The sequence below is a fragment of the Phocoena sinus genome, chromosome 8, assembly GCF_008692025.1.
Source record: "Phocoena sinus isolate mPhoSin1 chromosome 8, mPhoSin1.pri, whole genome shotgun sequence".
Taxonomy (NCBI): Eukaryota; Metazoa; Chordata; class Mammalia; order Artiodactyla; family Phocoenidae; genus Phocoena; species Phocoena sinus.
In genome coordinates this window covers 108,407,624-108,430,346 of record NC_045770.1, presented here as the reverse complement: position 1 = coordinate 108,430,346, position 22,723 = coordinate 108,407,624, and the positions used below count along the sequence as shown (strand labels likewise).

The 22,723-nt window shown below is 59.0% G+C and overlaps 1 protein-coding gene and 1 long non-coding RNA gene across 6 annotated transcripts in view; one reads left to right on the top strand and one right to left on the bottom strand.

The window, feature by feature from the left end:
• Positions 1–13,638, bottom strand: part of LOC116757841 — an 81,004-nt gene extending 67,366 nt beyond the window's left edge. Inside the window, exon 1 of the long non-coding RNA XR_004351098.1 lies at positions 13,308–13,638. This is a non-coding gene — a long non-coding RNA (uncharacterized LOC116757841). The remainder of the gene's footprint in view (positions 1–13,307) is intronic.
• The window catches only part of KCNQ1 (potassium voltage-gated channel subfamily Q member 1), a 352,233-nt gene that overhangs the window by 192,076 nt on the left and 137,434 nt on the right, over positions 1–22,723 (top strand). The gene's annotated exons all lie outside the window — the stretch shown is intronic.

The following is a 22,723-nucleotide window of genomic DNA, read 5'->3' as shown; positions in this document are numbered from 1 at the left end:
TCTGGCTCTCACCCATCGGGGGATGGGAGAATAGAGAAAGGTGCTGGGCCTGCCTCTAGCAAGCCTGAGTCAATGGCAGATCGTCGCCCTTCGCCCTGTCTCGCTCGCTCGCCCGCCCGCCCTGGGCTTTTCCCTGCCTTCCTGACAGCACAGCTGTGCCCGCCCGTCCTGCTCCTCGACCATCAGCTCCAGCCTGGCTGTGTGACCCTAAGGCCCTGTGATGCAGGGGACAAACATGCCTATCCCAATGATGCCAGACCCCAGACCACACCACACTGTACCTGGCCAGGGGAGGAACACCCTCAGCGGCAGGGTGTGGGCACCCCGTGCAGAGACCTGGACCCTTACGGGCAGAGCCCCTGCCTGCCAAGTTTCTGTGATTATTTTGAAACAGTTCCCAGCAACAGACACCACCACCCGCCCCCCGCCCCCAGCACTGAGTCTCATTCGCAGCCCTGGAACAACAGCTCCCGGCCCTGGGCAGCACGTTCCTGCGGGACAGCTGCTGTAACCGGATCGCGAGCCCGGCTGCCAGCACTGTCCACATGAGCACGTCTGCTCTTAGGCCAAGCTCTGGGCTGTGCACAGCGTGGCTGCTCGACCGAACACGGGTCCCCCCACTTGGATGGCAAACCCCTGTTCGAGGCCCCGTTGTCAGACTGGGACCACTGGCTTCCAGCTGTAAAACTGCATTCCCTCCGGAGCAAGAGCTCCTCCGCCCACCCCCACAGAACAAACAAAGGGACTCAGGTGCACTTCCCTCCGGCCAGAGGGCCCTGGTGTGTGTCAGTCCAGTCACCAGCCTAGAGGCCAACCCAGGTCCATGAGGGCCCTCACCAGGCAGAGCATGCCTGGTCCATCCTCCTGGTGAGTGAAGGCGAGTACAGGGCCAGGTCTGGTTGCTGAGGCAGGAGCAACAGCTCAGGGTGAGGACATGGCAGTCACAGATCTAGGGGGACAGGATGCCAGGCGGTGACACAGATGCCCTGAATGGGGTGTACCAAGTAGACCTTAGCACACCCACAAACTGCAGTGGAGGGATCTGGGTCGGGGCTTGTCCGCCAAGCACAGGGCTGGTTGAGAGTGTTGGACTCCCAGGCCTCACGGCCTTGGGCTGAGGGCTGGGACAGCCTGGCCTGCTTGTGGCTGCCCTCAGTGCTACACTCTGCAGAAGGCTCTGGCAGGTGGGTACACGCCCACGAGCCCAGCTGTCCATACAGCGCCCCTGACTGCACTGGGGCTGCCGCACAGTATTCAAGAGGGCCGTCCTGGGATCCTGGGACTTGGGACTGTTTATACAGTCCTCTCCCTGACACAGCCTGTTCGGTGGCTTTGACCCCCTGACCCCTATCAAGGAGGTATGGCTGGCGGGGGAGGGACAGGTTCCCCTCTCCATTCTTCTCAGGCCCTCTGCTCAATCTGTGGCCTTCCCTCCCCAGCCAGGTCCCAGAGCCCAGGGTACAGTGTTCTGATGCGCCTGGGCCAGCAGCCAGCCAGTCATGGAGACACTGAGGACAGGGGCCTCCAGCCCAGACCCCGGTTCCCAAGGAGCCTCAAAGGCCGGAGTCGGGGTGTCCTGCGGAAATCCTGGTGGGATGGAAAATCCCCAGCAGTTGGGTCCCAGGCTGAGCTGTGACACTGCACTTTTCCCGCCCGCTGGGGGTCAGCCGGCTCGCTGCTTCCTGCTTCCCTTTGATGTCCCTGTGTGAGGGAGGGGTCAGCACCTCTCTGGGCTCGGGCACACACACACACACACACACACACACACGCGTGCGCGCGCGCTCTCGGCTGCAACAAGGAGTCTGTGCTCTGGGGCCTGGGTACTGGGTACGCTGGGGTCAGGCAGAGGACCTGGTGGGCTGGGGAGGGAGGCCAGGTGGAAAAACCCCAGCCTCGGCAGAGTTCCTGAGAGAGAGGAAAGGAAGGGTCTGCCCTGAAGCCCACCGAGGGCATGTCCGCTCTCCCTCCTGGGCTGTCTGATCTGGGAGGGAGACGCCATGATGAGCCTCTGTCTAGACGAGGAAACTGAGGCCTGTGGACAGTCCAAGCACCGCCACTCATGGCCTCCTTGGGGCCTTCCTCTCACATCTGGGGAACTTCCCCAGAAGTTTCAGTAGCTGCTGCTGTCCGCCAGCCCTCCCTGCAGCGCTGGGCCCCAGTCTCTGCGCGCGCCCTCCCCAGCTCACTGCGTGGCGCCGGGCTTGGCCTCCAGCTCCAGGTGGCAGAGCTCGTGCAGCCAGGCCTTGTGGCCCTAGTGCCACCATTCCACATGCTCACTGCTGACAAGGCAGGTGCTCTCCCGAGCACTGCGACTGAGCTGGCCCTCTGACCAGCCCAATAACCCCAGGAGGTGCCCTGCTGGTTTTAATTTGGGTTCACAGATGAGGAAAATGAGGCACAGAGAGATTAGGTGACCCGCCCAGTGACACGTACCTCACCTGTGCTAGAACTGGGATCCAAACCGAGTGGCCTGGGGCTGCTGTTTGGCGCTGCCGTGCTGTGCTGTGCCGCCATATCACACCTACATACTCCACTGTCCCCCAAGAGCCCCCTGGGCCCAGACCTCCTGGAGAGGCGCCCGAGGGGGAGAGCGCAGGCCGGTCATACAGCAAGGTCTGGAGCTGAGCTGGCGGGGGAAGAGGGAGCTCTGCTCTCTGCTCCTTCCACATGTGGGGTTGGGGAACAGGTCAACCCTCTAGAAGAACCCAGAGAAAATGGCAGGGGATGACCAGGAAAACCGGGACTGCAGGGCCCAGGCTGGGAAACTGGAGGCACGCGTACCGCCTGCAGGATTCTGAGGGGCGGTTAGCCCGCCCTGTAGTAGTGGCTCCTCCGCCTGGCAGTTGGGTGGTCTGGCCCCCACCCACCTGTGCAAGAAGGCCTTTGAGATCCTGAGGAGAGAAGCTGTGGAGGCGCAGGTGGCTGGGGAGGTGACCCCCCCACTCTTTTAATGTTCAAACAGCTCAGCCTGCTGACTTTGATGCAGGGGGTTAGGCGGAGTGGCTTTGAAGTCAGCCCTTGGGGGACGCTCCTATCAGCCCCTGCGTAGATAATCTCCCACCCGGCCCTGGGACTCAATGCCACTCTTGGGATGCCCCCCCTTACAGCTTCGGGCCTTTTAGGTGGCCTTGGGAAGAGGGGGCCTTAGCGGGGGAAGAAGCAGCCTCTCCTTGGGAAATGGGGAGCGTGGGGGAGGGGCAGCCCAGGACACATGCCCCCAGAAACCCCTGCCCTCTGCTCCGCCTACCCCCAGGCACTGGTGTTCCTCCAAGAGCCCTGGAGGTAGAAGGTGTCTGGAGAACCACCCTCCCTCCTTTGGCTCAGAAGGAGCCTGGCCGCAGCCAGTGTGTCCCCGACATCTTCCACCTCATAGCCCGTGATTTGCTCCCTTGCCTTGTCTGCCAGCCTGGGAGCTCACAGAGCGGCACCCCATCTGATGGCCCCCGCGTCCCAGCACTGGGCCTGCACAGGAGGGCCAGAATGAATGCTGAATCAATGGATGATGTAGAAATCTGTTAGCAGGGGGGTACCTTCTGGATTCTCAGACATCCAGACATTTCAGGAACAAAAGAAGCCAGCAAGTGGCCTCTGCAGCCCTGGCAGCACGAGTGGGAGGGGCAGTGGGATGAGCGGCTGGCCAAGGAGGCCAGGGTCGGGTGAGTGGCTGCTGGGGGCAGCGCCCTTTGCACTGGGGCGGGGCACAGTCCCATTGGGAAGCTAGTTGAGGGGGTGGCGTTTGGCTCCCGAGTGGCCTATGCAGGGAGGGAAGCGATACCTTGTCAGGGTGGCACTTGGCCCTCCCGGGTGCCTAGCCGTGGCCTCGGGCATCCCTCTGGGCTCCCACCCCTGCATGCGCAGGGAAGGCCTCTTGGACTCCAAGGCTGCCTTCCCCCACGATGATGACCGTGGCGGGCCTCAGCATGGCCCAGGGCTCTGCTGCTTGGGAGACCTTTGCCCGAGCACAAGCTGAGAAGGCATGTGAGCCTCTGAGGGCCGGCCCTGCCTCTCCTACCCTCTCTCAGGCTGGTTCTCCGGCGAGCTGAAGGTTCGGGAGTGACTCTCTGTCTCCAGAGGTTGGACAGGGAGCCTGACAAAGGCCTGCAGCCCTCCCCGCCACGAGAGGACAGGGAGGGCTGGCCTCCTCAGAGGCCAAGCTAAATTCTGCTGTGTCAGTGCCCGGCGGCCTCAGGCAAGCCACTCTGTGTGGCCAGGCTGCTCTTTGCTGCATCTGCTGGCGCGCACAGTGCCTCCGTCCCTGGTTCCTGGGCGGCGGGGGATCAGATCAAGTCGAGCACGATGAAGTTAAGGCGCTGCACGGTTACTTTAGGGGGCTGCTGCTGCTGGCGTGACCGTTCTGCGGGTGCCATGTGCCTATACTAGAAGGCTGTCTTCCTCCCTGAGAGGAGCAGGGGTCCTAGGGGCTGCGAACGAGGCAACGTGAGAGCAGAGGCTGGGTCCTGGGCCCTTGGGAACAGCCCGTGGGCCTGGCAGGGTCTCAGCTTCCATCATGAAGAAGGTGCCACAGGGGCCAGGGGCTGGGCAAGAAGCACCAGGAAGAGGGGACAGAACCCCAGGCCTTGTCAAGGAGTGGGTCACAGGCTAAGCAGGCGTGTGTTTTAGTGCACGACTGAGGGGGTGTGTGTTAGGGCAGATGGGTGTGAGGGGCATCTGTTAAGAGTTTCTGAGCAGTTTTCATCCCACTCCTAGAGCCTTCAGGTGTGTTCAGCCTGGCAGGGAAGTCAGAGGGAGACTGTGGACTTCAGGCTGTGGGAGCGCTCTCCCCACTTGCCCTGGATCCCGGGCTGCTGCTTTCCCGCTGCTGGGAACTGGTCTCTGGGGGCACAGGAGTCCAAGCCTCTACTCCCACCCAGGTTTCACCTGGGTTGAGGTCCCAGCTCCTTTAAGCCGATCTCAAAGGTTCATTTGGAAGTCACGGCCATGTGTTCATGTCCACCAGGCTTGGATGGAGGGCAGCGGCTGTGGGGTGAAGTCTTGTCTTAGGCTTCAGAACAAGCTGGAAGAAGAAGGGCATGGGGAGCCTTTGTTCTAGATGCACACAGATTCCTGGCGACACCAGGGGGTGGGGGCTGAGCAGAGTCCCTCTCAGGGCCTTCTGGGAGGGGCACTCAGAGCTCAGCTGCGTTTAAAAATTAGCAGGCGGAGGAGTTCGAGGCTCTGCAGTTAACCCCTTTTGAGCCTTTGAAGCCTGTTTGAACTGTTAATCAGGAAGGCTGGGCTGAAGGGCTGCCGCCACCCCCCTGAACGCCTGTCCCTGGCTGGGTCTCTGAGTCTGGGCATTAAAAGCCGAGAAACTGCTGTCTGCGTGGGGTCTACTGAAGCCCCCCACCCCCTCCAAGACCGTGATGTTGACGGCCTCTTTGTTTTCTCATCTCAGCCTATTCAAGGCCATTTTTCAGCTTGCTGGCTTTGCGTTAAGATTGGGGGGATTTTCCACCCTTCCGAGGTTATGAAATAGCTCAGCAAGGACGAGGCCTCCCCGCGGGAGTCAACCTAGCCTCCCGCACGTGCTGCAGGGAAAGGCTCTTTATTGCCACGATACCAAGGGCAAAATGAGAGAGGAGGAAGGACTCTGGGGAAAGGGTCTCTCCCTGTCTGTCCTGGGGAACGGTGGCCAGCAGAGAGCCACGCTGGCTGGAGGCACATCCCAGCAGGGCCATTTTTAGGGCGGCGGTCATCCATGCCAATGGTCAGAGGCCCAGGAACACTGCTTGCAGTATGGCCTCTGCAGGGGCCATGACCCTTACTTAGGCAGGTGACTTTCCCTCCTTCCCGCACTTCTCCGGGTCTGTCCTCGATCTTCTTTGCAGGCTCTCCCTCGTGGCCTGGCTGTTAACACCTGAGCTCCTCGGGACCTGTCCAGGGCTGGCTTCCCTCTTCTCTCCAGACTGCTTCCCTGAGCTGCGCCTGCAGCTTTCAGCACTGTCTGTGGGTCCCTGATCCCCAAACATGTCTTCAGCCTGGCCCACCACACTGCAGACCCACGTTCCAGTCACCAGCCCCACGGCTTCCTTCTACAGTCTCTCATGCCATACTCCACCCCGCCAAGGCACCTTTTCTCCAACAGCAGAGGTCCCTGCCACCCACCCCTGCCACGCAAGCCAGAAACCCCAGAATCATGCCCAGCACCCCCCCCCCCCCCGGTCCTAGCTGCCCGAGTCAGTCCGACACCCCAGCAGGTTGATTTCACCCTGACATCTGCGGAAGATTTCTGCTTCCCTCTGTTCCCGTCACCGCTGCCCAGGCAGGCCACCGTCTCTGGGCACTGCAGCGCCTCTGTCCCCTTCCAGTACCTTCTCCACGCAGAGGAGGGGGATCCTTTCACAACACGAATCCAACTGGGCCACTCCCCGTGCGGGACCTTTCAGAGGCTCTCGGCACTCTCAGGACAAGGCCAAAGTCCTTGGCGGCAGCGTGGCCTGCTCTGCGCTTCAGGTGCCTGGCCTCCTTCCGGCCCTTTGGCTCACGGGCTCCCTCCACCAGGGGGCCCTTTGCCTGCAGCTCCTGTCCTGCCTCCCCCACCTTCCCCAAGGGAACTTCTAGGACCCCAGACTAATTCCTGGCGCAGACCCTGCTGCAGGTGGTTCCTGTTAGATAAGTCTCTTCTGTGTCCCCACCTGCAGAGCATTCCCCTTGGGGTGCAGTAAGACACACACGCACGCACCGGGTAGTCTCTCCCCTCGGCCCACAAGCCCCAACGAGGGCAGGGGCTGCTCAGCTCCTGTTCCTGCCGAGTTCCTACTGCCTGCTGAGTTTTCGACAAAGGTCTGTTCAGTGACCAAATCTGTAAACTGGCAGTGCTCGCTGCCCTGCCTCTCAGACAGGATTCACTGCCGGGGCGCGTGCTGTGTAGATGGCAGGACGCTGCCTCAAAGTCAGCTGTATGTGGTCTGTCTCGCTAGCAGGCCTGGAGTGCGAGCGAGCCCTGTGAGGGCCTGCTACAATCTCCCAGAACAGCACAGGCGCAAGAACGAAGGAACAGGAGCCCCCTTGTTGGAGGGAGGGGAGAGAAGGGGTTCCACTGGGCCACACTGGCAAAGGGCTCCCCACCCTGTAAGAGCAACCTGCTCCAAGACTACTTCCTGTCACACCCTCAGATGTTCCTCACTTCTGCCCTCCTGGACACACTCACACTCAGGCGGACACGAGCTGGCTCTCTGCTCCGGTCAGGCCCTCTTCACAGCCCAGGGTCACCTGTGTGGCCGCTGGACTGAACTGCTCTGGTGCACACCTGCCACAACTCGCCTGGGCACCCGCTGGCCCTGGCCCTCTCTCCCACCCCCATCCCCACCCTGAAGCCCAGCCAGAGCCCTGGTGGGGGCCCAGTCTGCCTGGGCAGTGGCTGGAGGAGCTGGGGACAGGCTTGTGTGCTAGGCACTGGCCCCCCAGGGAGTCCCCATTCTATGACACTAATTGCTACAATTAGCAGGAGAAAGGGCTATTAGATCAGTTTCTTCTCTGGCTGAGGCCTGGCTGCTGGGGAGGGTGAGCCCGAGCCCAAAGCTTTTAGAAGCAGCAAGGATTCTTCCATAAATGAGGCCACATTTAAATTGCAAACAAGGGCCTCGCCCAGCCCAAGGAAGGGCTCCCAGAGAAAGGCTTTAGTTCCGCAGATGGAGCGGCTGGGGCAGCGGGTATAAGCTCCGGTTTTGGTTTCGTGGGCCTTCCCTAACCGATCGAACCTTGGGTCGTCCAGGCTCCCGTCAGTGACCCAGTCCTGCTGGGGCCGGCCGGCAGGGAGGAACACGGCAATGGCTGGGGAAGGAAGGACAGTGCTAGAGGCCACTCCCTCCCCTCCCCCTCCCCCCGCACCAGGCCTGCTCTGAGGCCCCCTAGGATGCGCCTCCTCCTCCCGGAGCGCGTGGCAAACCTTCCGAATCTGCTGTCCGTCGAGAGCCACTCACTCGTCAGTCTGCACTAACTGGGAAAGGTGAGAGGGCCCACTCGGCCTCTACCCAGGCCACCTCTAATTCAGACAAGCCACAGGCGCCTATGCCGGAAGCGGCTCAGGGAATGCAGCCGCAAGACAGTTCCAACTGAAGCCCCAGGTGGCAGCCTATGGCCTTGGGATGGAGGCACCTGCCAACCCCGAGTTATACCGCTAGCCCGAGGAAGGGGGTGCTTCCATTGGCCAGGCCTGGGTCAGGGTCTCTCACTCAGAGGGAGAGCGGTGGGTGCTGGGTGTGGCGGGATGCAGGTCAGGACTTGCTTCACTTAAAGGGCCAGAGCAGAGATCACCCCAGTCCCCGGAGCGGGTCTCGGATAGTGGCCCTCACCTGGGGTGCCCCCCAGGGGATATGTGGCAATGTCTGGAGACGTTTTTGATTATTACCACTGTGGAGGTGCTACTGGTGTGTACTGGGTAGAGGCCAGGCAAGCTGCTAACCATCCTGAGACACAAAGGACAGCGCCCCACAACTAAGAATGCTCAGACCGAACGTCCCCGGTGTGGCAGCTGAGAACCCTCGGTCTGAGGGGCTGAGATCCTGACATGCTGTGTACTTTCTCATTGCGTTCTGAAAATGGATGCACCCCTTCCTGGCCTGGCCTCTTCCTCCATTCAGCAAATCAATGCAGCCATTCAGCAGCAATGCATGACGCACCCCCGCCGTGTGCAGACCCTGTAGAGAAGACAGACACACTCTCAAGGGGCCTCCCTTCTGCTAGAGGAGACAGGCAGCAACAAATAAGTAGACGCCTAAGGAACTAGAAAATACTGAGGCATAGTCTGTGCACGTGGAAGCCTGCAACACAGTGCCGACCTAGCGAGTGACTGAAAGGGCCAACTGAAATGGCGGGTCAGAGGAGGTCTCTTTCACGGGCCGCACTTCAGGTGAGACCTTCAAGGACGAGAAGGAACTGTCGTGGGAACAGCCAGGCAGAAGTAGCTGGTGCAAAGGCCAGGAGGCACTTGTCGTGGCTGGTTTGAGATACAGGCAGAAGGCTGGCGTGACAGGAGCTCGGTGAGGGAGAAGGACAGCGGGCGGGGCAGATCTTGTAAAACCAGATGGAATTCGAATTTTATTTCCCCAAAATAGAAGCTACTAGAGGATGCCTGGCAGGGGGAGGGACAGGACACACATTCATTCATTCACTCTTGGCTTTGGGGACTCTGCTGCATAGGACATGGGGTTATTCACAGCCCTAAGTTCACGAAGCACTGTGGGCTACCCCATAAGGGTCTGTGGGAGGCACCCCTGAAAAGGCGTCTTTCTGCTTTTCCATTTAATCCCTGTTCTCCACCCCACCTCTCCTCTCGCCGTAGCCAGCCGCTCCAGTGTAATTTACTTATATCGTCGTGTGCATGCGGCCTGGTAATGCATGGAGTATCTTCTAGCATGTCTGGGTGGTGTGTAATTTTCATTTAAATACAGAGCCGTGTACCGAGGCTCTCACTTCGTTTGGCGTTTGTGTCACTCGGCGCCGTGTCTGCACACGTCTCCGTTTTGGGAAGTGTACACCTAGTCCTTACTCCTAACCGCAGTGCCAGGTTCCAGCTCCCCACCCTCACAGGCAGGCTGCTCTGAGCTCGCACACACACAGCCCCTCGTTGTTCTGGTGAGAACTGCTCTAGCTGTTTACCCAGGAGAGAAACTGGTAGGTTGCAGGTATTAAATATTTTCTTTGAGGAAGAAGTACTGGATGGCCCTCCAGAATGTCTTTGCCTGTCTGCATTCCCACCTGCAGCACACAGGGAGGCTTGTCTCCTGCATTTCTGCCACCATTTGGCATTATCCTACTTTCTGCCTCTTCTCAAGTGAAGAGTCTCTGTGGCTTTCATCTGCATTTCTCTGATTACGGATGAGCCTGGGGGTCTTTTCACATGGCTGTTAACCCTCCTGCAAATCGCCAATTAATATCTTTTGCCCCCTTTCCTCTCGGGCCTCCTATCTTTTTCTTATCGATTTGCAAGACTTCCTAGTGTATTTTAGCTGCTGTTCCCGTATCGGTTTTAGTTGTCTCACAGATCTTGGAATTTGTCATCTGTAACCTGGGCAGAGCAACACAAGTCAGAGTGAAGAAAGGCAAGTCACTATTACGAAAATAGTTCCGACCGTCGCCGCGATGGATTTCTTAAACAGAGATACTTAATTAGCGTGCATTCAAGTTCATAAACTTTAGTCCTGCGGTTTGTGCGTGTGCTGACCCCAAGGCCACCCTGGGCCACAAAACTCTTCATAGTTTTCTCCTACTGAACAAATGTCAAGTACCTTTTACTTGTAAATCTTTAAGTCCTTTTGGAGCCTGCTTTTCTAGGGGGGTCACATGGGAATCAACATGCATGTTTCTCCATTTAGGGCTAAGTTTCCCAATACCGTCTTCTGAACAGGCCCCTTAGACATGTGGGGCCACCTTTATCTCAGGCCACCTTCCTCTAGTGCAGGGCTGCCTCTGAAGTCTCTCCCGGGCCTCTGTTTCCCACCATTCCAGTCACTGAGGCTTGGAGTAGGCCCCAGGATCTGCTGGTACAAGGCCTTCTCTGTTCTCCTTTTCCAAAGTTCACTTGGTGTTTGTAGATCTTTTTTTTTTTTTTCACATACACTTTAGAATATGTTTGTCAAGTTCCTCAAAAGCTCCAACTGGAAGTTTAACCAGAGTGGTATTCAATTTACAGATTTGGGAAAACCTGACATCTCTCTCTAGTACTGAGCTGCCCCATCCGAGAGAATAGAACGTCTCTCCATATCAAAAGATCTTCCTTTATATCCTTCGATAAAATTTTAAAATTTTCTTCATAAAAGTCTCTGTTAATTCCAAGACCCGACATAAACTTCGCTGCTACACTGATTTCTACCTTAACTTCTACTACACTTTTAAAGTATTCACTACTGGCATGAAAAAAAAATGCTTTGGGCAGGGGGGGTACATTGATCTTATATCCAAACACTTTGCTGAAGTCTCTTTTCAGTTCTAAAAGTTGATTTTTTTTTTTCCACGTAGCTCAGTAGTTTTCAGAGTGTGGCCCAAGGACCCCAGAGAGCCCCTGAAACTCTTTCTCAGGGTCCAAACTATTTTGGTATTTTCGTGATAATACTCGTAGACAACATTTGCCTCTTCTGTTCCCACTCTCCCAAAGTTGAAGAGTTTTCCAGAGGCAGCATGACCCCCCACCGGAATATGTGCTTTTGTACTGTCCTATGTTTTAAGCACGTCTCAGTTTCAACTTCTAAGAAGGTAACTATCAATCAAAAAAGATATAACCCATATTAACAAAAGCTCTTTGGGGACCTCAGTAATTTTTAGGAGTACAAGGGTCCTAAGACTAAAACGTTTAAGAACCCTGACACAAACAATCTATCTTACGATCAGCAGCTTTCTCTTTCCCTTGGGCCCTCTCCATACACTTCGTTCCCTTTCCTTGTGCTGGGGGACGGCCAGGATGGCATCCTAAGGGTACTCCTTATCTTAAAGGGACAGATACACTTTTGGTTTCTCCCTTAAGTTTGCTGAAAAGTAAAGTTTTTCTATATGACTTGTATCAGTTTAAAGAAGTTCCCTTCTAGTCCTAGCTGGCTAAGTGGTGCCCTCCCCCAACTCATACAAAGGCATTAAACTTTATCATACAATTTTTCTGCTTCTACTGAGAGACCCATATGGTTTTTCTCCTTTAGTCTCTTAATGTGGTGAATTACATGGATAGAATTTCTGATATTGGATCATCTCTGCATTCCTCGTGGAAATCCCACTTGTTTAAGAATTGTTTAATATACTGTTGGATTCAGTTAGCTAACGCTGTACATGGGACTTCTGCATCTATGTTCATAAGGGAAATAGTTCATATTTCTTTTCTTTTCTTTTCTTTTGGCTCTCCTTATTTGAATTCGGACATGCTCTGATTCACAGTTTAAAAAAGATCCCTCTAGCTGGAGCATAAATCCTGAAACAGGCCTTCTCTCTTCAGCATGTTTGGAAATACATTAAAATAGAACCGTAATCAAGCAACCCAATCCTTAGAGTCTTCTCCTAGTGAGTATCTGGAAAACAGGTGCAGAAACGGATCATTTGAGACACCACAGAAATCTGGTTAATCCTGCCTGCCTGCTTTCCTTCAACAAGCTCGGCCTGAGCACGGCTGCGTATCAGGCTCCTGGCTAGGTGCGGGGCAGGCAGCAGAGAACAGGCCGGAAGAGTCCCTTCCGGGAGCTCTCCGCAGGCACAGGCACGGCCACACGGCAAGGGACTGGGAAACACACCTCGAATGTAGACTTTCCTGTTGTTAGCAACATTCTTGTACTTTGTGACACTCAATCTAGGTCAGGGCTGCCCTGTGCAGATGGATGAACCCCTCTCGTGCCCCGAACAGTCCTCTGGGAAGGCACTCATCCCCGTTTCGCAGAAAAGGTGCCAGAGGAACAGTGGGGGCTGGCGGTGAGTTTGTCCCCGGCTCCTGCCCACACTGAGCCCCCTGACTCCAATCCTCAACTCCCAGCGCCTGCTGTGACCACGATTTCTAGGCCGTCCTCCCATCCCCCACCCGGGCCGGTGATTCCGACCCCCAAATGGAGACCGACCTTTGACTCAGAACCTCCACCGAGACTAGAAACCTCGACTTCCAATTCCTGCCTCTGATCCCCAGCTCGGACCTCTAACCGCCAACTCCGATCTCCAACTCGCAACCCCAATCCCCAACCCGGACCCTGACTCAGAACCGCGACTCGGGCTCCAATCCCCGACTGGGACGCCCGACCTGGAGCCCCTCCTCGGAAATCCGATCCCGACTCGGCTTCTAGACGCCCCACACCGGCAGCCCCGACCTTGGACTCGGAACCACAGGGCGGACACCAGACCCCCACTCTGATCCCCGACCCCGGACTCGGAACCCGGCTCTCTCCCAGGACCTCTGACCCTCAGCTGTCCGACTCAGACCCCGAGGCGGAGCCCAGCCGCGGATTCCAACCCCTGACTCGGACCCCAGACGCAGCACCGCGAGGCGGACTCGGCTCCCCGACTCAGAATTCGGATCTTAACTCGGACGGACCCTGACTTGATCGCCGACTCAGAGCCCCGACCCGCCCTGGGACCCCGGACTCTGACACGGATCCCCAACGCAGAAGGGCGAGGCGGACTCCAGACGCGGATCCGACCCTGGACTCGGAACGCGACCCTCGGATCCTCCATCCTCCCTCCGCAGACTCGGAAGCGCGACGCAGAGGCGGACCTCGGTCCCGACCCTGGTCCGGCTCCCACGAGGCGCAGAGGGAGCGCCAGCCAGGCCGGGCCCAGCGGCCGAGCAGCCGACCGCGGCAACCCCCACCGCCCACCGCCCGCCCCCGAGACGCGGGGCTCACCTTGGCTCGCCGGCGGTCGCCCGTCCCCGCTCCTCCCGGCGGACCGCGCCCAGAGCGCTGAGCGGCCGTGAGGCGAGCGCGGCCTTGAGGAACGCGGCACTGAGGAGGCTGCGGCCGTGAAGAGCGCGGCCCGAGGAGCATCCCGGTGGAAAGAGCGCGGCACTGAGGAGAACGCGGCACTGAGGAGAACGCGGCCTGAGGAGAACGCAGCCCGAGGAGTGCTGCACTGAGGTGAGCGCGGCCGCGAGGAGAGCGCGGCACCGAGGTGACTGCGGCCACAAGGAGAGCGCAGCGCGAGCAACCGCCGCGTGCCAGGGACAGCGACCGTCTGCCGAGTGGCCGCAGTGGCGGCCGACCCGGGTTGATGTGGCGGCCGTCCCGCCGCTGATTGGATGGCCCGCAGGGGCGGGCGTGCCACGTGCCGCAGCGTGGATTGGCCGGGCACAGAAAGCGGTGTGCCGCGCTCTGCCATTGGCCGAGACGGCTGGTGCCGATGCCACCCGGGCTCGCATTGGCCGGGCGAGCCCAGCGCCACGTGCCGCACCCCGCCCTGTCCGTCCCTGCTCAGGGGCTGTACCACCCCCACCCCCACCCCCACCCCCACCCCCACCCCCACCCCCACCGCCACCGCCACCGCCACCTCGGCGGTCCAAACGTCCACCCTCGCGATCGGGTCCTGTTGCGAGTCCAGCGCTCGCTCCGCGCCTGGGTCGCCCCTCGATGCGGCGCCGTGCACCCCAGGGTGACCCCGCGGAACATCTGCGGCACTCTACACGTGGCCAGCCCTCTGCACACCCTTCCCCGGGGGTCCACAGGCTCCCGCGTGGCTGGACGGGCGCACCTCCCTCAGGGGCTCTGCTGCTCCGTCTTCAGGAGACCTTGTGAGGAAGGTGCCACGATTTAACCAGGTCACCCTGTGGGAGTTGGCAGGGCTCCTGACCCAAGTGGCCTGACTTCCGCTGGACCCTGAAAACTCTGTGTGCGATCTCCTCCTCCTCCTAACCTGCCCCCCCCGCCCCCGCCCCCCTTGCCTGGAGGCCAGGTCCTGTCTCTGCCTCTCGACTGTTTTCCCTACCAACCATCCATACACCCACCCGCCACCTATCCACCCAGCCATCTCTTCACCTACCCATTCGCTCATCCTTCCTTCCTTCCTTCCATCCATTACACCTATGGAGCTCCTTCCGGCTGCTAGGCACTGCCTTAAACAGCAGTGAGGAGTCCTGTCCTCACAGAGCTCTCACTGCACTGAGATTTTACCAGCACGCCTGGACCTCCCACTCGAATTACAGAAACAGTCTGGGAACATGGAACTCTCAGGGTGTTCTCCAAGGTTGCTACCCCGGCCCTCCACCCAGAGTTGAGCTGGCAGCCATCCCCGCACCCAATGGGCTCAACGAGGCCATTCATCTCAACTGGTTTGCCTGAAATATATGTCTACGGAAAGACCCAGGAATCTGTCCAAGGGTGACTGAGTCCAGTTTTATCTTGTGGTTCAGCCTAGAGGACAAAGGGGAAATGGCGTCCTCTTTTCCAGTGTCAAAGACTTGCTCTCTGACCTTCAGAAACTGCCCAGATTGGCCATCTCCCTGGCACCCGCCCAGCCCATCAAAAGGCCAGGCAGCAAGCCTGGATTGGAGCACTTGATTCAGGGGGACAGCCGCCCTTGCACACCTGGCTGGGAGGGTTTTGGCATCTGCCTATCCTGGAGGCACTTGTAACCAGGACCAACCAGGTGGGGCCCTGCGCTCAGAGGGCCCCATGCTTAGGGGTTAGTGCTCTTCTGTCGCCATCTTGAAATTCTTAATAATTTCATCAATATCTCTGAACTTGTGTTTTATGAGTGAAGTCTGATGGGACAACGGAGCAGGCTCCGGGGGCTTGGAGCCTAGGCTCACAGGGGGTGCCAGCCCCTCTCTGCCCCCACAGGACAGGTTCTCAGCTGCCCTCTCTCCTGCCTCTTCTGACTGCCTAGCCTCCCTCGCCCCACTCCCACAGGGTGACCCTCTGGCCCTGGCCAAGAATGGCGGGGAGGGACTGGGGTCCTGGCCCACAGTCCGCCACGCTGAGGCCCCTACTTGAAAGACGGAGGTGACGCTGCCAGCTTCACAAAGCTGCTAAGACCAGAACGAGAGAGAGTACACGGGGAAAGCAGTGCAAGCAGTGCGGAGCCGGCAGGTCCAACATGGCCTCAGGCACTACCCTGGTTCTTACTGCTTTGAGCAAGCGGGATCCGGTTCAGACCTCTGCCTCCTGTGGCCTCCCACATCTCTCTGTGGGAGGTGGGGCCCCTTCCCTGGACACCCTGGGGCATGTCCGTTCCCACCGCCCCCCGCCCCACCCCACCCCGCCCCGCCCCGGGATGTCAGGGGAAGCAGGAGCCCCAGGACTTCAGAGCAGTTTCAGAGATTTCAACGGCACAAAAATCCCTGCCTGTGTGGGGTTTACATTCCAGTAGGAAAGACAGACAAGATTCTCCGAGGGTTCTGGACATTGTCCTTTGTCAGAACCGACGATCCCTAGGTTGCTTTCGTTAGCTGCATCGTAGGAAGGACCACGGTTGACCCCTCTAGTCCTCATTCAGGAACGCCAGCTTTTTCCCAACCTTTTGATCTTGGTCTGGGGTTTGCTTTTAATCCAAGGATGTTGAGCATGGGATGAAAAGCCATCTGAAGCAAATCCACTTAAAATGGTGACCACCTCCGAGTAAAGAGTGACAAAGGGTGTTGATTAGAATTCCATCTTGAAAACTGATTTTTTTTTAATTGAAAAAAACCTGATTTCTTTAACTGGATTTTTTTTTCTTTTTTAGTTAATTTACAATGTTATGTTAGTTCCTGGTGTACAGCAAAGTGATTCAGATCATGTGTGCGTGTGTGTGTGTATATATACTCTTCTTCAGATTCTTTTCCATTATAGGTTATTACAGGATATTGAATATAGTTCCCTGTGCTATAGAGTAGGTCCTTGTTGGTTATCAATTTTATATATAGTGGTGTGTATCTGCTAATCCCAAACTCCTAATTTATCCCTCCCCCCTCCCCCCTCTGGTAACCATAAGTTTTGAAAACTGATTTTTAAAAATCCTTAAAATTGAGTTGACTTTGGTCTTGTAGCTAACAAAATGGGGGTTCTGACTGTGTACCCGGAAGGGGCGCATCACAAGAGTGGCCGAGTTCACGCATGCGTGGTCTCCCGTGACGGTGCTCGCTCCAGCATGCCCTCTAACCTCAGGCCCTGAGATCCCAGACCCTCACATCCTCCCCTCACACACTCGCTCCCGGTGGAACACTGCGGGCACCGCGGGCACCGCATCTTGGTGTGCCTGTGTGACCGTCTCCTCGCGACCATGCTTTGAGCCAGGCGCCGGGGCCTGCCGCTGGCCGTTCTGCCGCAGTGGTGGGAAGGGTGGTTCCGAGCCACACGCGGGCCGAGTCCTCAGCCCTCACCCCCTCACCGCGCATGGGGCGCCGTCAATCAGCCAGTACTGCCCGCCAGCCCAGCGCACCTGTTGTGCGCCCCCCCAGCCCCGCCTCCTCCCTAGGCCTTTAGGGGAGACAGAGAGCAAAACAGCCCGAGACTGAGAGGGGTTTCTTGTCTCGTCGGGAGACAAGAGACACGTGGGAATTGGCTGAAGAAGCATGTGAGGCTGGGCGGACTCCAGGCCAGCCCGGGACAGACTGGGGGCTGCCAGGCAGGCAGGGGGGAGGGGAGCCTGGAGCTGACCTTGGGCACGTGGGCAGAATTCAGGGACGGGGTGGCAGGCGCGGCCAGCTCCTCTCTGGGTTGTACTGGGCTCCCTCCCCAGCCTGGGCCAGCACAGGGGCTGGTCCTGGAGGCCCTGGGGTGTGGCCCCTAGCCCCTGTCACCTTCTGGGGCTCCGGACTGTGGGGCGGGTGTGCGGCAGAGAGCCCGGGCACCTGGCGGCCTTGACTCCGGCTCCCCGTGTGACAGAGGGCATCTGGTTTATCTCATCCGTACGCGATGGGGGCCGCTCCCTCCAGCACTGATATTCGGGGTTCAAAAGGTTTCCTCGCAGGCCCCTGCCCCCGAGTGCACGCACGCACGCACGCACACACGCACGCACAGCTGAGGAGAATTAGGCTCAAAACGTCCACTCGGCTTGTCTCTTGATTCCGAGGTATTTAGAATGGGGGTGGGGGATTAAGGGAGGAAGTTGCTGAGCTAATTCTCCTGCCTTTGCCAGCACAGAAGTGCAGATGGGGCCCAGAGCCCCGCCGTGTCCCAGAGGAAACACCAGCCCTCCTTCACACGGGGCCGGGAGGGAGGAAAGGACAGGGTGGGAGCCCCTCGCCCAAGCGACTGGACGTGGCGGGACCCAGCCGAGGGGTCCTCCCGGCCGCAGTTCGCCCTCCACCACTCCCCTCCCCGAGAGTCTTAAGGGTGGAACCAGCTTCAGGCTCAGCCAGGTTCCCGGAGAGCTGCTTCCCTCCAAAGCAGGGAGGCCCAGGGCCACGTGGCTGCCTCAGCCCCATCTTCCCAGGAAGGGCCCTTGCCCCGCGCTGCTCTCTGATGGCCAGGAACACAGAGCGGGACGAAGAGCCCGAGGTCTCCCTGTGTGGCTGACACAATTGCCGAGAAGCCCCCTGTTCAGGTGAGCCCTGGCTGTCGGCACCCCCTGTCTCCAGGTCAGCCCTGGCCGTCGGCGCCCGCTGTCTCCCTGTCCCTGGCAGCCGGCGGCCTCTCCTTGGTCCTTCTCAGCGCTGCACTCACGCCGCATACGACACACACCACCCCACCGCAGCTGTCCCTGGTGAGGGCTCTGTGACCCTCACGGCGCCACCCCCAGCTCTGTCCCCCCAGGCTCCCTGCCTTGTGTTCTCCACTTCTGAGCTTGGCACCCCTGGTGAGAGCGGGCGGGCTCAGGCCCTGAGCCTTGCAGGCCGTGGTGGGGAGGAAGTGCAGTGCAGGGGCGCCCCTGGGAGGTCTGGGGGAGAGAGGTGGTGAGCATCAGATCTCCCTTCTGGAAAGATCACTCTGGCTGCCAAGTGGAGAGAGAACTGGAGGGGGCAGGGAGGCAAGGGGGCCCAGGGGGGCCGTGGGGAGCCTCGCCATTGCCCAGTGAGAGAGGCAGGAGCCTTGGCAGCCTTGGTAGTCGTGGAGGTGGAAGAAACAGCCAGGCCCGGGCCCCCACGGGAGGCAGCTTTGGGAGGACTCCTTGGCAAGGCCAAGGACGAGCTTCGGGTAACCCTAGGATGGGTTTGGAGGGAAGGTTAAGGGTCCACTGGACAGTGTTAAGAAACCTGTGTACGTGTGTCAGTCCCGCCGCTCCCCAGCCGTGGAGAGATCCCACGGCCCTGGGACATTGTCACTCCACGGGTACCCAGCTGCCTGTGGTACCCGTCCGCGTCCTAGCTAGCTGAGGCCTGGGCGGGGCACAAGTGTGACCGGCGTGGGTCCTGCGCCTCCCGATTCCAGGACGTTCTTGGGCCCCCACAACACCCCTTCTCCGAGGAGGAGACAGGGATGGAATCACGGGGGGAGTGCCCTTAGACAATTACGCTGCGTTGGGGTCAGTCCCGGCCTTCCCTCACCAGCAGATTTGCTTTCCTGAATTGGCGTCAGCAAGAACGGGATGCCGGATGGGTGGGGGGTCTCGAGTCCAGGAGGTCCCGATGAGTGGCAGCATGGGGTGTGGGCCGCTTCCCATCAAGAGGGCAGCTGTGCTGTGTGTGTATATGTTTGGGCATTGCACGGCCAGGCCTTGATTAGCCAACCCCGATTCTCCCAGAGGCCCTGCCTCCATGCGGGTTAACTCAGCAGCTGTCCCCTAAGCACCTGCTTGAGGCCTGGTTGCATGCCAGGCCTGGGGGGTGGGAAAGCAAAGTGAGCCAGGCCCTGCCAGACCCATCGCCTACAGAGCCTTTTTTATCGCTACCTTCCAGAGGCAGTGTCTTCCCACGGTGCCTCCGTCCCAGAGCGTGTCTGCCCCCACTTCCTGCCCCGGCCTGCCATTTCCACAGCCATCACTCAAGCCTAATCTCCGAGCCCTGCGGGTTGGGTGGGCCCAGGGCCTTTGAGGACATTGGCAGTGCCAGGGCCACCCCGGAAAGTGTTTCCAATTATCTCTCAAGTTCTGGGAAATGTGCTTTCTGACAGGAAGTCCCATCCCCATAGCTCTGGTGGTTATAGATTGTTTTTTTTTTTTTTTTTTTTTTTTTTTTTTTTTTGCGGTACATGGGCCTCTCCCGTTGTGGAGCACAGGCTCCGGACGCGCAGGCTCAGCGGCGCCATGGCTCACGGGCCCAGCCGCTCCGTGGCATATGGGATCTTCCCGGACCGGGGCACGAACCCGTGTCCCCTGCATCGGCAGGCGGACTCTCAACCACTGCGCCACCAGGGAAGCCCTATAGATTGTTTTTTAAACATTGCAGGGCCCTCCGCTGATATTTGTAGCGAGGACAGATATTTGCAGAGAGTCCACTGTATCCTCAGCTCTGTGCTGGTGAAGAGCGAGGCAGCTGCAGTGAAACCCACCAGGCGTCTGGTGAGCGGTGGGTACAAGGTGATTGGCTGTGAGGGGGCTGTGGATAGAATTTGGACAAGAAAGACAGGAATGAGAAGAAAGGGCCGTCTGACTTGGGTACCGTGCGGCCGTTGGTTTTAAGACCTGTCCGTGAGGTCTCTGAGACTCCTCCCTTCGAGAGGTGGAGCTTATTAACTTCCCCTTGAGTTTGGTCTGCACTTAGTGGTCTGCTTCTGACAAATAGTATTGGCGGAAGGTACACGGTACGACTTTCAAGGCCAGTCACGCAGCTTCCTCCTCACTTTCTCTCCCTGGGATCAACGACTCCGAAGGAAAGTGGCCACCACGTTGTAAGGACACTCAAGCAGCCCTGTGGAGGGGTCCACTCAATGGGGAACTGAGGCCTCCAGCCAACAGCCTCATGAGTGCACCATCTTGGAAGTGGATCCTCCAGTCCCAGTCAAGCCATCAGAGGACTGTAGCCCTGGCCAACATCTTGACTCCAGCCTCCCAAGAGACCCTTGCCAGGTTCAGCCTGACCCTTGACAGGGGTAGCAAGGAGGGCTCAGCCTGCCTGCCAGCTTTGCCGGTGGTTGATGGCTTCCAGGAATGTGGTATCTGGGCCCCGGGGAGAAAGGGTGCTGTGACCAGACAGCAGTATTTGCCCCAGGCATGCGAGTCATATTTCTGTTCTCTCCCGGAATTTGAATTCTGCCTCCAGGCCAGTGGCTCTTAGTTAGCCTGGGGTGCCCGTGAGAACCACACCCTGTGCAGGTCCCACTCACAGAGGTGAGCGATCTCAACTCAGTGGGTGGTCTCCAGGCGGCGGAAAGCTGTCAGAGTCTGAGCAGGGGGGTGACTTTGTGACACTGTGCTTGCGGTGGGGAGAAGCCAACAGCTGGAGTGTAAGCCAGCAGCTGTAACCGGTCACTTTTCTCCCCCAGAGGACATCCAAGTCCAGGTCTTTAGGACGCAGGTAGGATGAAGGGCGGTGCTGGCCTCTCCTGAGGCTGGCGACCAGGGACCCTACCTCTCCAGGCAGCCTCCAGGGCACCCGGACATCAGGGGGCCGGGTCGCTATGGTACCTTCTCACCTGAGCGGGTCTGACCCCAGCCTGCCTTGTGGGGCATAAGCCTGGGGCTGGCGGGGACCCCACGCTCCTGTGGCCATTCTCCCTTCCCTCCTCCTTTCCTGGTACCCCGCCCGCGGGGGCCAGCCGTGGACCTGCACGTTGGTCCTTTCGCTTCCCGTGGGTATAGCTTCCTGTTCCTCGGTTGTGGCCCATGGGCCGGAGGACGGACCCCGAACTCTCACGGGACCAAGGCCCGGGAGAAGGCTTGACAGCCAGCTGTGTCCCAATTGTGTTTTCTGTGCCCACGGACAACGACGGCCATCTCATCGGTCAGCCACAGAGAAAGGGGAGCAGGCGCATTGGGGGATGGTGGGATGCCCTGTGTGGGTGGGCAGTGGCACCGAAGCCCCTCCCGTTTTTCCGCTCTCCCTGGGTCTTTGGGAAAGGCCCGCGCTTTCTGGCAGGATCGTTGCTGCTCTGTGATCATCTACTTGGAACAAAAGGCAGAAGTGGTGGGAATGGCCCAGATTTCGTTAGACCCCCTGGAAGCCAGGCACATGCCTGCCTAGACACAGGCCACACCTGGGGACCAAGCCTCCACCTCAGCGGGCAGCCCCTGCCTCCGAGGCCTCACCCGCTGGCTGGTGCTGTGGGCCATCCAACTGCGTGTCCACCTGGGAGCCCCAGTGAGGCTCTCAGAGCAGCCTGAACCCATCAGGGTGATGGATGGGTGAGGCCGGGGCCCCTCCACGTGAGAAGTTCTGTATTACCAAACCAGCAGCTTGCGGTGGTTACTCTGTTAGACCCGGTTCTAAAGGCTTTAGGACCATAGTTCATTTAATCCTATCACAGCCCACCGTGGAGACAGGGAACTGAGACACAGTGAGGCCAAGGGACTTGCCAGGTGTCACACAGGTAACAGGTGCTGGAGCCCAGCTTTGGACCCTGGCATCATGGGCTCTGTCTGTCTGTCCTTCCCTGTCCACCACTCGGCCTCAGGACACGGCCCTGCTTGCCCGGCAGCCGCACGGCTCGGGTGGGCAGTCCACTCATGGACACAGCACTTCCTGGACAAGAGGGGGAGGCATTGCCGGGCCCCTGGAGCCAGGCTCCCCCAACAGATGACCAGGACTGGGGACCCCAGCACCCCTGCTCATTGACCATTCCACTTGACCATGACATTCTTTTTTAGAGGACCCCTCCTCAGCAGGGGGAGGACCCCCAGCCCCTCGGCCCAAACTGGCTTCAGAGCAGGCACTGAGCAGACTCGCCGTGGACAGGTTCTCAGCAGAATCCTTTCCTCTCTGGGGTCTGCGGCCCAATGCCAACCACCAGGGCGGCAGAGCAGAACCAGGCCGGGTGATGCATCGGGGTCTCATGTGGGCGATGGGTCTTTGCTGGCATTTCTGTCTAGCTCCGTGTTCCTCTTTTTCCTTTGCAACTTCCCTTCGGTGTACCCCGGATCTCCGGGGAGGGTGGGGTGCTGGAAAATGGAGTCAGCCCAGGCACAGGCAGCATCCCCCCAAGGGGGTCGGCGCAGGGGCCTCTGAGGGGCACGGGGTGGCCGGCAGCCTCCAGTTTCAGCCCTGGACCCAGGTCTGAAGGCAGGAGGTGAAGGCTCACGCAGCCTCAGCTCTGAGGAAGCGGAGGACCCAGTCTGAGATGGGGGCTCCATCTCCTTCACCCCCGTTCTCCACCACCAGGCCCACGGTCAGGGCCAAAGCCCTTCTCGAGACATGTCGATGGCAGCAAACGTTTTACAGATGTGACATGCTCGGAGCCTGGCAACAGGGGCAGTCCAGCTGCTGGAGAACATGGTTGGATTTACGTCCACGGCGAAAAGCACCCGGTCACCT